Source organism: Chelonus insularis, unplaced genomic scaffold, assembly GCF_013357705.1.
Source record: "Chelonus insularis isolate UGA/USDA-ARS -01 unplaced genomic scaffold, ASM1335770v1 contig_124_pilon, whole genome shotgun sequence".
NCBI lineage: Eukaryota > Metazoa > Arthropoda > Insecta > Hymenoptera > Braconidae > Chelonus > Chelonus insularis.
The window spans coordinates 414,699-427,639 of record NW_023276365.1 but is presented as its reverse complement, the minus strand read 5'-3'; the positions used below and the strand labels follow the sequence as shown (position 1 = coordinate 427,639).

The following is a 12,941-nucleotide window of genomic DNA, read 5'->3' as shown; positions in this document are numbered from 1 at the left end:
ATTTAAAACTCATTTCATTACTTCAAAGGACAAACAGTTTTATTCACAGATTTGTGTCCAGAGTGATCTGAATGATGCGATAGGGGTTATGTAGATTTTGGTGATGATCAAAAGAACGATGATTACATAGATTACCTAGATAAATATTAATTCAAACCCTTTTGTTATCAGCCATCAAATACATCTACCATAATGAATAAATTCAATTTTTTCATCATCTCCAAAAGTATTCATTTAATTAAAATTGGTACTATTAATTTTATATAATATAATCCACCAGTTAATCAAAATGAAAGCTACTTATCAAACTTGGTTGGACTCATGTTGTGATTGAAATATATATATATTTTTACATTTTCAATCAACTCTTCAATCTCCAGCAAATTTTTAACATTGATGATAAGTTAAGCATAAAATGATGTTTGATGTAACATAATAATTGATTACATTCAAATTTATTCATACCAGAATGATTTGCTTTCATAACATTTAAGAGTATAAAAATATACATTTACAGTTTTTTTATACCATTTGAATGATAATGTTAAATTTCACTTTGTTGCAGCTGTGCCATTTTTTCTCATACGTATAGGAGATATTTTCAGCTGATAGCTTATGTAATATATTACAGGAAAAGGTAAAAAGTTATGATATATTCGCTAATATTCTTTGGTTATTTTTTCATGTTGTTATTAAAGCTTATCTTTATTCCATTCTAGAGCTCCTTCCAATTCCTGGAAACTCGGATTTTCTGGAAATCAATAGCACTGAGGTGAGTTGAATAAAAATTAATTTATTTTCTACTATTTTTTTTTTTGCAGTAGAATGAACTTTTTAGCATTAAATAATTTAGTTAAAAGAGTGACCTGCATGTTTAAAAACCAGGTAATTTTTTTCAAGGATGTTGTGATTATTAATTGAGCTTCTTTTTGTTATTACAATTGTTCTATTGGGATAATATATGATAAAAATATTTTTAGCTGTAGCATAAATGATTTTTATTGTAAGAGAATAATCTAAAACACTTATATTTCTAGTCGTTATCGACATTTTGGTAGTGAAACTTTCACTTGATGGTTTATTTTATCGATATCGATCATTGATCACTGATCACATTAGCTCAGATATACATGTCCACAGTCACGTAATCTATCGTGACTTATTGTCACTGTATAAAAGTGCACTTTAAGTGCAAATGAAATTGTTTGGCGAGTTTAGGATGTCGACATTAGGGCAAATATTTTATCAGGGTCGTGTTCTCAACTTTTATTCTGATAAAAATCAAATTTATACAACTTTTGTATTATTAAAAATTAAAAAAAAAAAAAGCTCAAGGTCTTCTATTAACTAAACATTTTCATTTTTTCTTATCATTTATTTACAATATAATTGCGAGTGAAATTTTTTCTAAAGCGTTGGATATCGATAAAATGGTTTTTACAATATGTCAGAACAAAACTGTGTGACATTTCTCCTTTCAAAAAATTTCCAATATTTTTAATTTAATTTTCCCTTGATTTTTTCTTTACCTACATTTTTTTTTTTTTTTGTGAATGATAAATTTTTTTTTCAATAAACACATATTAGTTTTAAACTCAGTCCATATGGAACGATGAACAAAAAACATAGGAAAAAATAAAATGAAATCAATTTTAGATGAAAAATTAATATTCGTTGGAACATTGTTCTGTCATTTTGATTAGTCACTATTTATAAACTGAAAATTCTAATTCCTAGTGTTTTTCCAACTAAAACGTTTCCATTTGCATATATCTGAAAATTGGATGTAAATAAAATCGAATTCACTTCCCAAAGGTGAAAGAGTGATAGCTCTCACGCCTGAAGTGAGTGCAGTTAAATTGAAATGAGAGAAGACAAAACAGACATGCACTTGGCATCATACTTTACTTTATCTCTTGATTGTTAAGCCACAAGTACTATCATTCAATTCATCTCGTTATTCTACAAACATTTCTTACATCTCTGACATCACATCTCAATTCACTATTTATTTGTAAATGTCTAAATAATTTGTCAATATATATTCTATTAATCCTAGATGCTCATGTGATTTACGTCATTTCAAATGATTGCACATCGAAAATAAATCTATCTGGGAATGTAGAGGAGATATGAAATGAAGTGCTGCACTTGCTATTTCTACTCATTGTCAGCATCAAGAGATTTAGCGAAATCTCTTGACCCGATGCTATTAAAGTGTTCAAATTGCGAATTTGATATCGTAAATTATAGAGATTGGTGTGTTAGATTACAATAGTTGTAACACATACTCATCTCTTAAAGATAAACTGCTAGAATTTGATGAGGTGTTGAATGACTTTTGGCCTCACATTCAATCCCTCTTCCTAATTACTGATAATTAAACCAACAAAGTTTGATAGATTAACGATTTCGATAATACCTTCCGGTAGAGTATGATAAGAAAAGTTGATGGAAACTATTTTGATAATAAACGTTATACGGATATTAGAGATTATAGATTAATTATCTTCCATTTTTTAACATCACTTTAAATTGTTTTATAATTAGTGAATAAAAATATTGTTAAATATATTTATGTTGTTGGATTTTCTGAACAAAAATAAATCTCAATTTATTCTTTATTTATTTAACAACTTAGTTTTAAGTTTAGGAAATATAAACATGTGTATTTTTAATACATATTTGTAAGGACTCCAAACTATTCCTCTTTATTTTATTACTCTTTTTAATATATAACCTTAAGTACTTGGGTCAGTCAAAGGACCCTTTGATTTTATTCAATATTATGCTACATACTGCAAAAATCTGTAAATATGAACAAAGAAGAAAGGATTGGTTATTTTTACTGTAGAGTAATGTTTAAGAATATTTTTAGTTAGTCTTAGACAAGTCTCTGAAGGATACTGATGAACTTCTCAGCACAATCCGCTATCGTTAAATAAAGTATCCATATTTTTTTTTAAAACTACAAAACAAATTTAGTCTATATTGAATTAATATTCCTTGACCATAATCCTGAATTTGCAACATGGGTCTATCTATAGATGGATTGATAAACGACAGAGTTGGTTGATAGCAACGTGCGACTGGTTTGTTTTATTTATATTTCTGACTGAGACTAGCACAAATAAGACGTTATATTTTAGATTCTGTATTTGAATCTGTCATTTTTAATAAACATTCCTTTTAAATATATTTGTCTTCATCTTATATTTTACAATATTATATTAACTTCTGACTGGGAAGTTATAGTAATGGGTTCGATTTTGCCAATCCCAAATTTTAACATATCTTTTCGTTTCAAGATCCTTAGAATCGAATACAACAGCTTTTAAGTGGACGTCTGTGTGTGTTTATATTCTCTAAAAATGAAACAGTAAAAAAAAAAATGAAATACACTGCAAAATCAGTGAATATAATACAACTGACTCAATCAGTGGTTCAATTTACACTGCGGTTGTATTCCAACGAAATTTATTTAAGTAATTTTCAATTTACAAAACAATTGTATTCTAGCTGATATTATTCGTTATTTAATGTTTAAAGTAAGATCATTTTTAACAGAGATTTAGAATAGACTTGTCGAAGGAAGAATTGTAAGTGAGCTGTTTAGTTATAAAATGATAATCGTATTTATATTAGTGCATGGTGTGTATTAGGTACTATGGTTGATGGTAGGGCAAAGGTTCCAACGTAGAAAGTTGGAAAATTTGGGCGTTAAGTCAGTGATCTTAGTTTTATTGCATTTCTTTGAAAAAGTCATAAAGTTAAAAATTTAGAGAATTTTCAGTAAGAATTAGAAAGTTTAATAATTTTATTAATAATAGTTTTGTTAATAATAATCTTATTATTAATATTGATAAATAATTAGGTATTCCAACACTGCAAAATTAATGAATATTCACTGATTTTTCAGTTTTTTTCACTGTTTCATTTTTAGAGAGTGCGTATGTGTGTTTGGAATTATTTTTCGTCTCAATTATTTCAGAATAAAAAATGATGTCAACGTGAAACCAATTGCATTCGATGCCAAATTACGCAACTTAAAACTGATTAGATTTTCAGCAAAATCAATCCAATCATTTTTTATGCAGAATCAAAAAACCAGAAAAAATAGTAAATTAGCTAAATCTTATCATTCTTTTCACTGGGAAGTTAATTGTGTGGAGCTTTCGGGTCGCACTCAGATCACTGATATTTTATCTAATGAGTCAAAAAGATCTATTTAGATCTTTTGGGGTTTCAATAAATTGATTAGTTTGTTAAATAACATTATAATAAATTGTTGTTATAAAGTTAAATTATTTTCGATAGTACATTTAAGGTAATCAATTACTTGGAGTAATAACAATCAATTTGGAATTTAATTAAGTCCATATTTATCAAAAGCATTGAGACTAGATCTAAGACGGATCTATTGCACCCTAGGAAACCGCAATTATATTGCTGGAGCGTGAGAAATCATTGAACAGACATTTGCTTGCATGTATGCAGATATATGTGCATATAAGTTTAGATATTTTGTTAATTAATATCTCAGAGATGAAACATCTAAGGATTTTCAATGAAGGAAAATCATTTGAGGAAATTTACCTTTTAACTTCAAAGTTTTTTTTAGTTACTTGGATAAACGTAACTATTTTGATAAAATTATCTGTAATCCCCTAGTATTATGTACAAGTTTGAAAAGGTTGGACAATCAATGTGCTAATTTTATAGTGATGTAGCCACTTTGAATTGAAAAATTTTTCATTGATTGTGAAAGTAAAAAATACTTCTTTTAAAATAAAAAAAAACTTTTTCTTTATACCCTGGTCGAAAGTAAGTGCTTTCAGCTTCAATTTTGAGGCAGAAAGCCTAACATTTATGCTTTGCTAGAAACACTTGCGCGCCATCTACAACAGCGGGCCGGAAGAAGCTAACAGCGGAACGAAAGAGTTTTCTCGTGCACACTGATACGTAAAACTGCCGCCAGTCAGTAGTAGCTAACAACTGTGATTGCATATAACCTCAAAAGTTATCAGTCTTTTTTTTTAATGAAGTTGTAGTTGTTATTTAATGATAAAAAAGATGAATGACAAATTAGAGAAAGATTAATATTTAATAATATGACAATTTTATTACATAACTACTCAATATTAAATAATAATATTCTATTCTATTCGTTTTTTTTATGAATTGATGCCTGCCCCCCGACCAGCAACACTTGCTTCGCTCGTGCCACAAATTTCGGGGCAGGCATCAATGTTTTTAGATGCAATACATATAATTTTTTCCGTACTTTCGACTGGCTATAAAGAAAAATAGTATACACCACACGGAGAGAAGTTTGAAAGCCTTAAACTGCGCGTCATGGTGCGCAGTGCAGGAACTTCAACTTTCTGCCCTTGTAGTGTAATATACTATTTTTTTAACCATCATCTTTTATTCAAATCATTCTTCTGCTTATGGATCAGCAAATTAATTTGAATCAAGATGTCTTTCTTAAGAAGCAGCTTTTTTTCTTTTGGTCTAAGAACTTTTATTAAATTTAAAAAAACATTGAAAATCTTATTTCTAAGCAATTCATTATATATATTAATATTATAGTATCTATTATTAGACTTATGTGTGATTTACATTTTTAAAGCTTAATAAAATTCTTTACAACAAAAATTTACAATACTTCTTCCTAAGAAAAGAATTCTTAAAATTTTTTTATCTGAAGCAACAGGCTGATGTCATTGTAGAGTTTACAATTTCTTATACACCATCAATCTTAGACTTATTTTTATTCATGATGAATTTATCACTCTTAATTATTGTAGTAAATTAAACACAACTCAACTGATTGTTGTCACAAGATAAATCTTTTTTCATTATCACAAAGAGTATTTTATTTTTAAAGTTTTATTATATCCTTTAGGTAGTAATGAAAAAACTTTAATAAGACGACAAGACCTTTGGAAAGAAGTTTTTTGATCTTACAAGATCTTGTGTGGATATATGATAAACTATTGAGTTCTACAAATTGGTTGGAAAAGTGAGTTGAGTCAAAGCAGGATTTATCTCTATTGTATCTTAATCTACGTTTGAACAAGTTTTTGGTTTTGCTCAAAGATCGTCGATAAAAGTTAAGTTAAAGTGAACCCCAACATTTGATCATTCTCATATTTTTCCTTTCGTTTTATTCTCTCTTTTATTTTTTTGTTTTCATCCTTTTCAATGTGTCACAAAAGTAGATAAAGGAAGTAACGACAAAAGTTGTCGTCTTTCAGACAAATGATTAAAATTAGTGATAAGAGATGTTCCTTGTTGAAATTACTTTCATTTTACTTTGCCTCAATGAAAGTACTAAAGTTTTCATAGTTCATTAGAATGAAAAGGTGTGAATTAAAAACGAAACGAATTACTTTCCTTATTAATCATGTATATTATTCATCAAGATAGCTTTTAAGTTTCATGCAATCTTAAAGAAATCCTAACAAAATTCCAAAATAATTATTAAAAAATTCTGTAATTTTAAATTTAAATTTAATTAATAGATATTTATTTATTTAAAATTACAAATGGAGTAATAAATTAATGGAATGTAAACATGATCTTTACAATTGTAATTCTTGAGTGAGAAATTAATGATAATTCGGATGAAAATGAATTAGCATTAATGTAAATAATTAATTATACTCCAATGTAAAGAGGTCAATCAATTCCTATAGTGTACTGGAATATTTGATCAACTATAACATTAGAGTTCACAAGTATTTTAATTAGTGAATTAAAAGTAAACAATATCTATATTTGTTATTGTATCATGTAGCTTATAGAACAGATGGAGTAAACATGTTATCAATAATCAATATTATCTATTATTTTTTATCATAACCAATTGAAAATTATTTTTTTAATTTAATAAAATCAACACATTTTTCCAACTGTCACAATATTTTTTCAATTATTCCCTACATTTTTTTTTATATTTTTAGTTTTTCAACAACTCACGATTTAAAATGTATAGTTTTTTTTTTAATTTATCAAAAAAAAAATAATATTTTTTAATTTAGTAAAATATTCCATCATTGAAAATTACAATAAATGAATATAGAAAAAATTTTATTATTAAATTTTTTTCTATTTTTCCATTTAAGTCTTTTTTAATAAATGAAGGACTGTACTAGTGCCATACTTAACACTGTCACCTACACTTCATAAGATTATTTGATAAAGAGCAAAATTCCAATCCTGTGTAAATTCAACCATCATACAGATATCAAGTGTGACTGAAAAGTCATGTCATCCATATATTTTTTTTCAATCATTTTTTTTATTTTATATAGAAAAGAAAGAAACAAAAAAAAAGGTATTGAATAAACGCGAGAATTCAATTATTCATCGAGAAGATTTGCAGTTCAAGTATGTCTGGAGTTGTCTAGAAGGTTAGAACAACAGATTTAAGTACTTTAAAGCTAACGAGAGATCGTTTAACTGACTCGAATGAGAGATGAGAGCTTTGTAAACCCGTGACTTGTGGTTTCTTTAATAGCTTCACTATCTATCTCTCTAAAACTTTAGGACGATCGTTACATTTTGGCTAATCGATTGCATTCCGTTTATCTAACACTTTCCAGATGATATCTAAAGCACGTTATACCGATAAACTGTACATTTAATCTTAATAAATGCACGATTATTTTTTGTAATGTTCATTTGAAAATTTTAATAATTGTGAAAATGAAAATTTTTATTGTTCATGAAAGAAAAAAATTCGCTTTGTCAGTTACAAAATTTTTTCCCATAACAATTAAACTAAATTATAATTACAACTGAAATCTTTTGTAGAAGTCGCAAAAATTTACTCGAAAACTGTAAAGTGAAATGGGTTAATTGCAATACTTGAGATAAAAATAATAAGGATTTATAATTTTTTTCGAAGCAGCACTTAGAGTTTACAAAAGACGATGGTAATACTTTGTTATCAAAGAAAAAAGTCTAAAATTCATATAACTTTTATGCTCCTATATTGCATTTACAATACACAAACCTTTTTCATTATTTATAATAGAGAAAAAAAAATGGCAAAAATAATTCGAAACATTTTTAAAAATATATTAAACTTTAACCATAATATTCTAAAGAATAGAACATAAAATGAAATTTTGAGTAAAGTTTTATAGAAATTAATATACATTTACTCAAAAATTTATGTTATTCATAACTTCCAAAAGAGACCCATTCGGCTTGATAAAGTTTCGATGTTCTTTTTTGTCAAAGCAATTGTTTTAAATTATGAGAAAAGTTATAGGTCAGACAATGAAGAAGATGATATTAAATAATTACTAAAACTTATGGCTTTTCTAAAAAGATCATAAAAGGACAAAGGAAAATATCAATCTCTTGTCTCTTTTTTCTCTTGATTTTAATCCTTTAAGAGGCTTCAGCCTACGCTCAGACATTAATTTATGACTTAATGAGAATTAAAAGGTGTTATGTTTGAATAAAAAAAAATACCTGTCCTTTATATTTACGTTATAAAAAAATTGAATTGATATTTAGTTGGTGACTGAGACATCTTTGCTGTTATTTGTCTTATCATGTTTAATAAATATTTGATCATTTATCGAGTTATTTTGTTCGATTCTAAAATATATTTAATAGTGAAAAAATTTAAATATTATAAAGATTTTTATTCCATTGCCATTTTTCAGATATTTATTAGAATATTTTTGCAAGACTCAGTGGAGTTGTAAGAAGGAAGACACAAATGAATTGCATAGCAAAGTCTGGAATCGATACAAAATGGCATTCTTCTATTTTCTTCTCTTTTAGCAACCGAAAAAAGTCGGTGGAGAACATGAAACCCAAGACTTTGCACGTGAGCTTTTTCTCTCGAGTAGTAAGTTCGAGGTTTGAAACTTCACAGTAAAGAATTCCGGAATGGTAGATTACTTGTAGAAGTAGAAGAGAAATTGTAATGCTACCGGAACAAAAATAAAATGGTATAAAAGTAAAAAAAGTACACTTAACTACGAGATAAAGTACTATAAATTCAGTGTTTTTTTATTTTATATTTATTTAACCAATTTTGCAACGTATCATACTTATTTTTCAATATTATTCATTCTAACGAAAGATATATCACAAATTGTGTCAGAATTTTGAGCAAAATTACAAGAGGTGTTAACATATTTTTTTTTTTTTAGTAAAGTTTATGACAAATTACTTACAAAAAACCACTTTTACAAACAGGAGAAAATTTTTTTTTTTAAAATATAAATAGTTTGAGTAATATTTATGTCCCCCTACTTGCTGAAAAAATTATGCACACATCCAAAGTTCATTCTAATAATAATTCTTGACGTAATAATTTTTTTTTAGATGTTAATAATAATCTTACAGATTTAAATTTCCTATAAAGAGCTTCAAAAAAAATCCTTTGATCAGTAATAGAAAATATCACTAACTCTTAGATATTTTTAAATGTTGATTTAAATGTAAAAACTAATCTCTAATTTACTAAAAATCGTCGTGTTTTATTTTAATGCACTAAAAGTGTTTAAAAAATGGCTGAATGTTAATCAAATAAATAACGTCACGTTAAAATACTTTTAGTGAATTAAAATAAAATCCTTTTGAATCTTAATAAATATTAATTAAATATATTTTAAGTAGAATTAAAAATGAATGGTAATAAAATTCAAAGATTGAAGTTAATAATTATTACTAAATGTAAATATTAATTTCTTTAAAGAGCAAAATGACAACACAATGTTTATTTAAATAAAAAAATGAAACAAAGTTTTTTTTAAAATAACTTTGGCTTCAAAGTTTACTTGACAAACTGACTAAAAACTTAGTGAATTAAACAGAAAAAATTACCTCGATCCAATATGTGCAATTATTCTCTTTCTCATATCAAGTTTAAAAGTTTGATTGTAGAATTACTTTTGACGTTTGCTCTCTGAACTTTAATGTTGATTCGGGGATTCGTAGCTCGTTTGTGTTGTCAGCATTTTAGTCAGTCACGTAGATCAGTAAATTCGAAAGTTTTGACAGAAAAAGCGATATCGATGTTAAAATTTATGACCCAATTATCGAAAGAAATATATAAATGAAAAAAAAAAACAAGATATCCGATATTTTGGTATTATAAAGCTATTTAAAGAGAATATCGTACATATCTTCTAGCTATTTGCGCTGAGGTATTCAACATCGATTGAAAGTATAGCTCAGCATGCAACACGTGTCTTTTTTTAACAGTATAAGTGACAGTTCGATACTATCTGCAAACACGAGCGTAAACTTTAGCTATAATTTTCCAGCATGGAGCAAGATGATTAATAACACTTTTTTCGGTATTTTTACATCACAGGTATTTTTTTTTTTTAATTTAACCTTAGACTATGTAAATAGGGCTTTTTCCTGGGTATATGGGAAGCTTATATTTTTATCAGTGCATTAGAGCGCAATTTGCTTCTCTCAGGGACTATAGTGTCCGAGATTAGTGATCATCGAAGCTTTCACGTAGAAATTGTTGTCCAACGCTTACACGAGACTCTCGTGGGATCCATGATGGCGTAGAAAAGCACTCACGTGGACACCATTATGATGGTGGTTATAAAATAGGATGAACGAGTATTTTTTCATCTCTAAACGTAACGTTGTCGATTAACTTTGTGGATATCGTTAATATTCGTTGTTTCAGTATATTTTTCAATCATCCAACTTATTTTACTACACAATCAACAGACATTAATGCTACCCACGAGTACAGTATATATGAGACGAGATGGCGGTCAGCCAGCGTTAAAACGATAAAAAATAAAATAAATGTGAGGAATGGATAAATGGAAAAAATGAGAAAAATAGAGATATATTGCTAAATCGATTTCATCTCGCTTTTTCTTCTTCTCTTTACTACTCATGTTCACCACTAGTTATAAAATATAATGCTATAATTTTTGACTTGCAGCTGCACACTGACAAACCCCATTTCATTCTGATACACAATTATCTATTGCATTTTCGGTGAATATCGTTGCCTACTAGTGTCAATATTGTTGATGTTTTATTCAGAAGGAAATATTCATTTTTTGTTCAAATATATTTTTATAGTTAACTTAAATATTATTTAAGTTAATTCTTTCCAAACTAAACTTGTTAGTTTTAATAGATTGATAAAATTATTGAATAAAAATAGGTCTGGGCTTAATTTGTGCTCTGATGACGAACTTCCCATTAATTGAAATCCATTATTTTGTCATCTTTTGGTTTATAAAAAATTACTCTTGTTATAAACAATATACAATTATTTAATCACATAAAGTTATTTATAACAATATTTTATTGATATTTGTTGAATATAATATAATCATTGTAATGATCATTCAATAAATTAAAACCATTTGTAATTGTTTATAACAAATTAAATTTGTTATAAACAATACATAATTGTCTAGAGTCATATGAAGTTATTAACAATCATATTATATTGACCTCAGTTGTCATTAATGTTAATCATCTAATAAGCAGAATCTACTTCAAATCACTGCAAATCGTAGTGTTTTAATTTAAAACACTTAAAGTGTTTTTAAATGACGTTATCCATTTGATTAACATTGTAGTCACTTTTTAGACACTTCCAAGCATCTAAAAAGTGACTACAATATTAATCAAATGGGTGACGTCATTTTAAAACACTTCCAAAATTTTAGATTTGCAGTAATGTCTTCTTTTTGTTATGAAAAAAATGGCCGGACTAAATTTGTTTAGACTTCTTTCAGATCTTTTTCATTGTATTATCTTTAAAATGAAATTTGTCCGAAGTCGATATCTTCAGTGGTACTGAATAAATATTTAATATGAATAAATAAATACTGAATAAAAATTTAATAATAATTAAATTAAATTAAATAAATATCAATAAGCCCAAACAAAAACAATAATAATAATTTATAAAAATCTACGCAAATTGTGCTTGTAATCACTACACAGTAAACACTAGTTACTGTTTATTACGAGTTCTTATTTATTATCACCGAATATTATACACAATAATAATATAGTTAATAAATGATACAGCAGTTAAAAATAGCTTGACCAAAAAGTAAAAAAAAATTAAACTTTTTATAACGATTTGGTATCAAGTTCGTAAAAAACTGTCAATAATTTTGTTGACTACCAATCATTCTTATGATAATAGTATTAGCTTCCATGTTATTGCATTTTATGCAATGATACAAACTACATGTCCATGTTTTTCATGAGAATATTAATATCTTCATGTCTGTCTAGTTCGCAATTGAAGTTGAATATATTATACGAGTTTCATTTTATTTGATATTTTTTTTGAAGTATTTTGTTATTTTTCTCAATGTTTTTTATTCATTACATTATACTATTGAATATAGTAAACATTAAGTTCTTATTTATTATTTGAAATAAATTAAAGAAGCATTTTTTTATATTTAACCAAGTTATTTCAAAGTTGCTCATTATTTCAGTAAAATCAATTATCAATAAATATTCGTGCTCCAAATTCTCAACATGCCATACTCAATTCTCCTGTACAATGGCAAATATTAATTTAGGTATAGACCATTGTCATTTCTTGAAGAGTATAAATAATCAATAAAAAACATCATATTTCTATTGTTTGTTTTAATGAAGAGAAATTACTTAAATTTATTTGTACACTTAATTATTTTTTATTTACTATTTAGAAGTTTTTAATAAACTTTCAATATCTTAATTACTCTGTTTATTAAATTTTTCCAATATTAAAATCTGAATAGTTTGCCTAGAAAGTGCATCTGCAAATAAAGAATTTCAACAGTTAACTCTGACTACTCGTAACTTTGAAACAGTTGAATTATTGATCCTGTTCACAAGATGTTTTTTGTCGGAAATTAAATTCTGTAAAAAATTATAGTTCTTTAACTTATATAATAACTTCTCTAGTA

The 12,941-nt window shown here is 26.7% G+C and overlaps 1 protein-coding gene across 1 annotated transcript in view; it reads left to right on the top strand.

The window, feature by feature from the left end:
- Positions 1–747: 747 nt before the first annotated feature.
- Positions 748–12,941, top strand: part of LOC118067109 (octopamine receptor beta-2R-like) — a 54,805-nt gene continuing 42,611 nt past the window's right edge. Inside the window, exon 1 of the mRNA XM_035083681.1 lies at positions 748–772. The gene's annotated coding sequence lies outside the window, so the exon portion shown is untranslated. The remainder of the gene's footprint in view (positions 773–12,941) is intronic.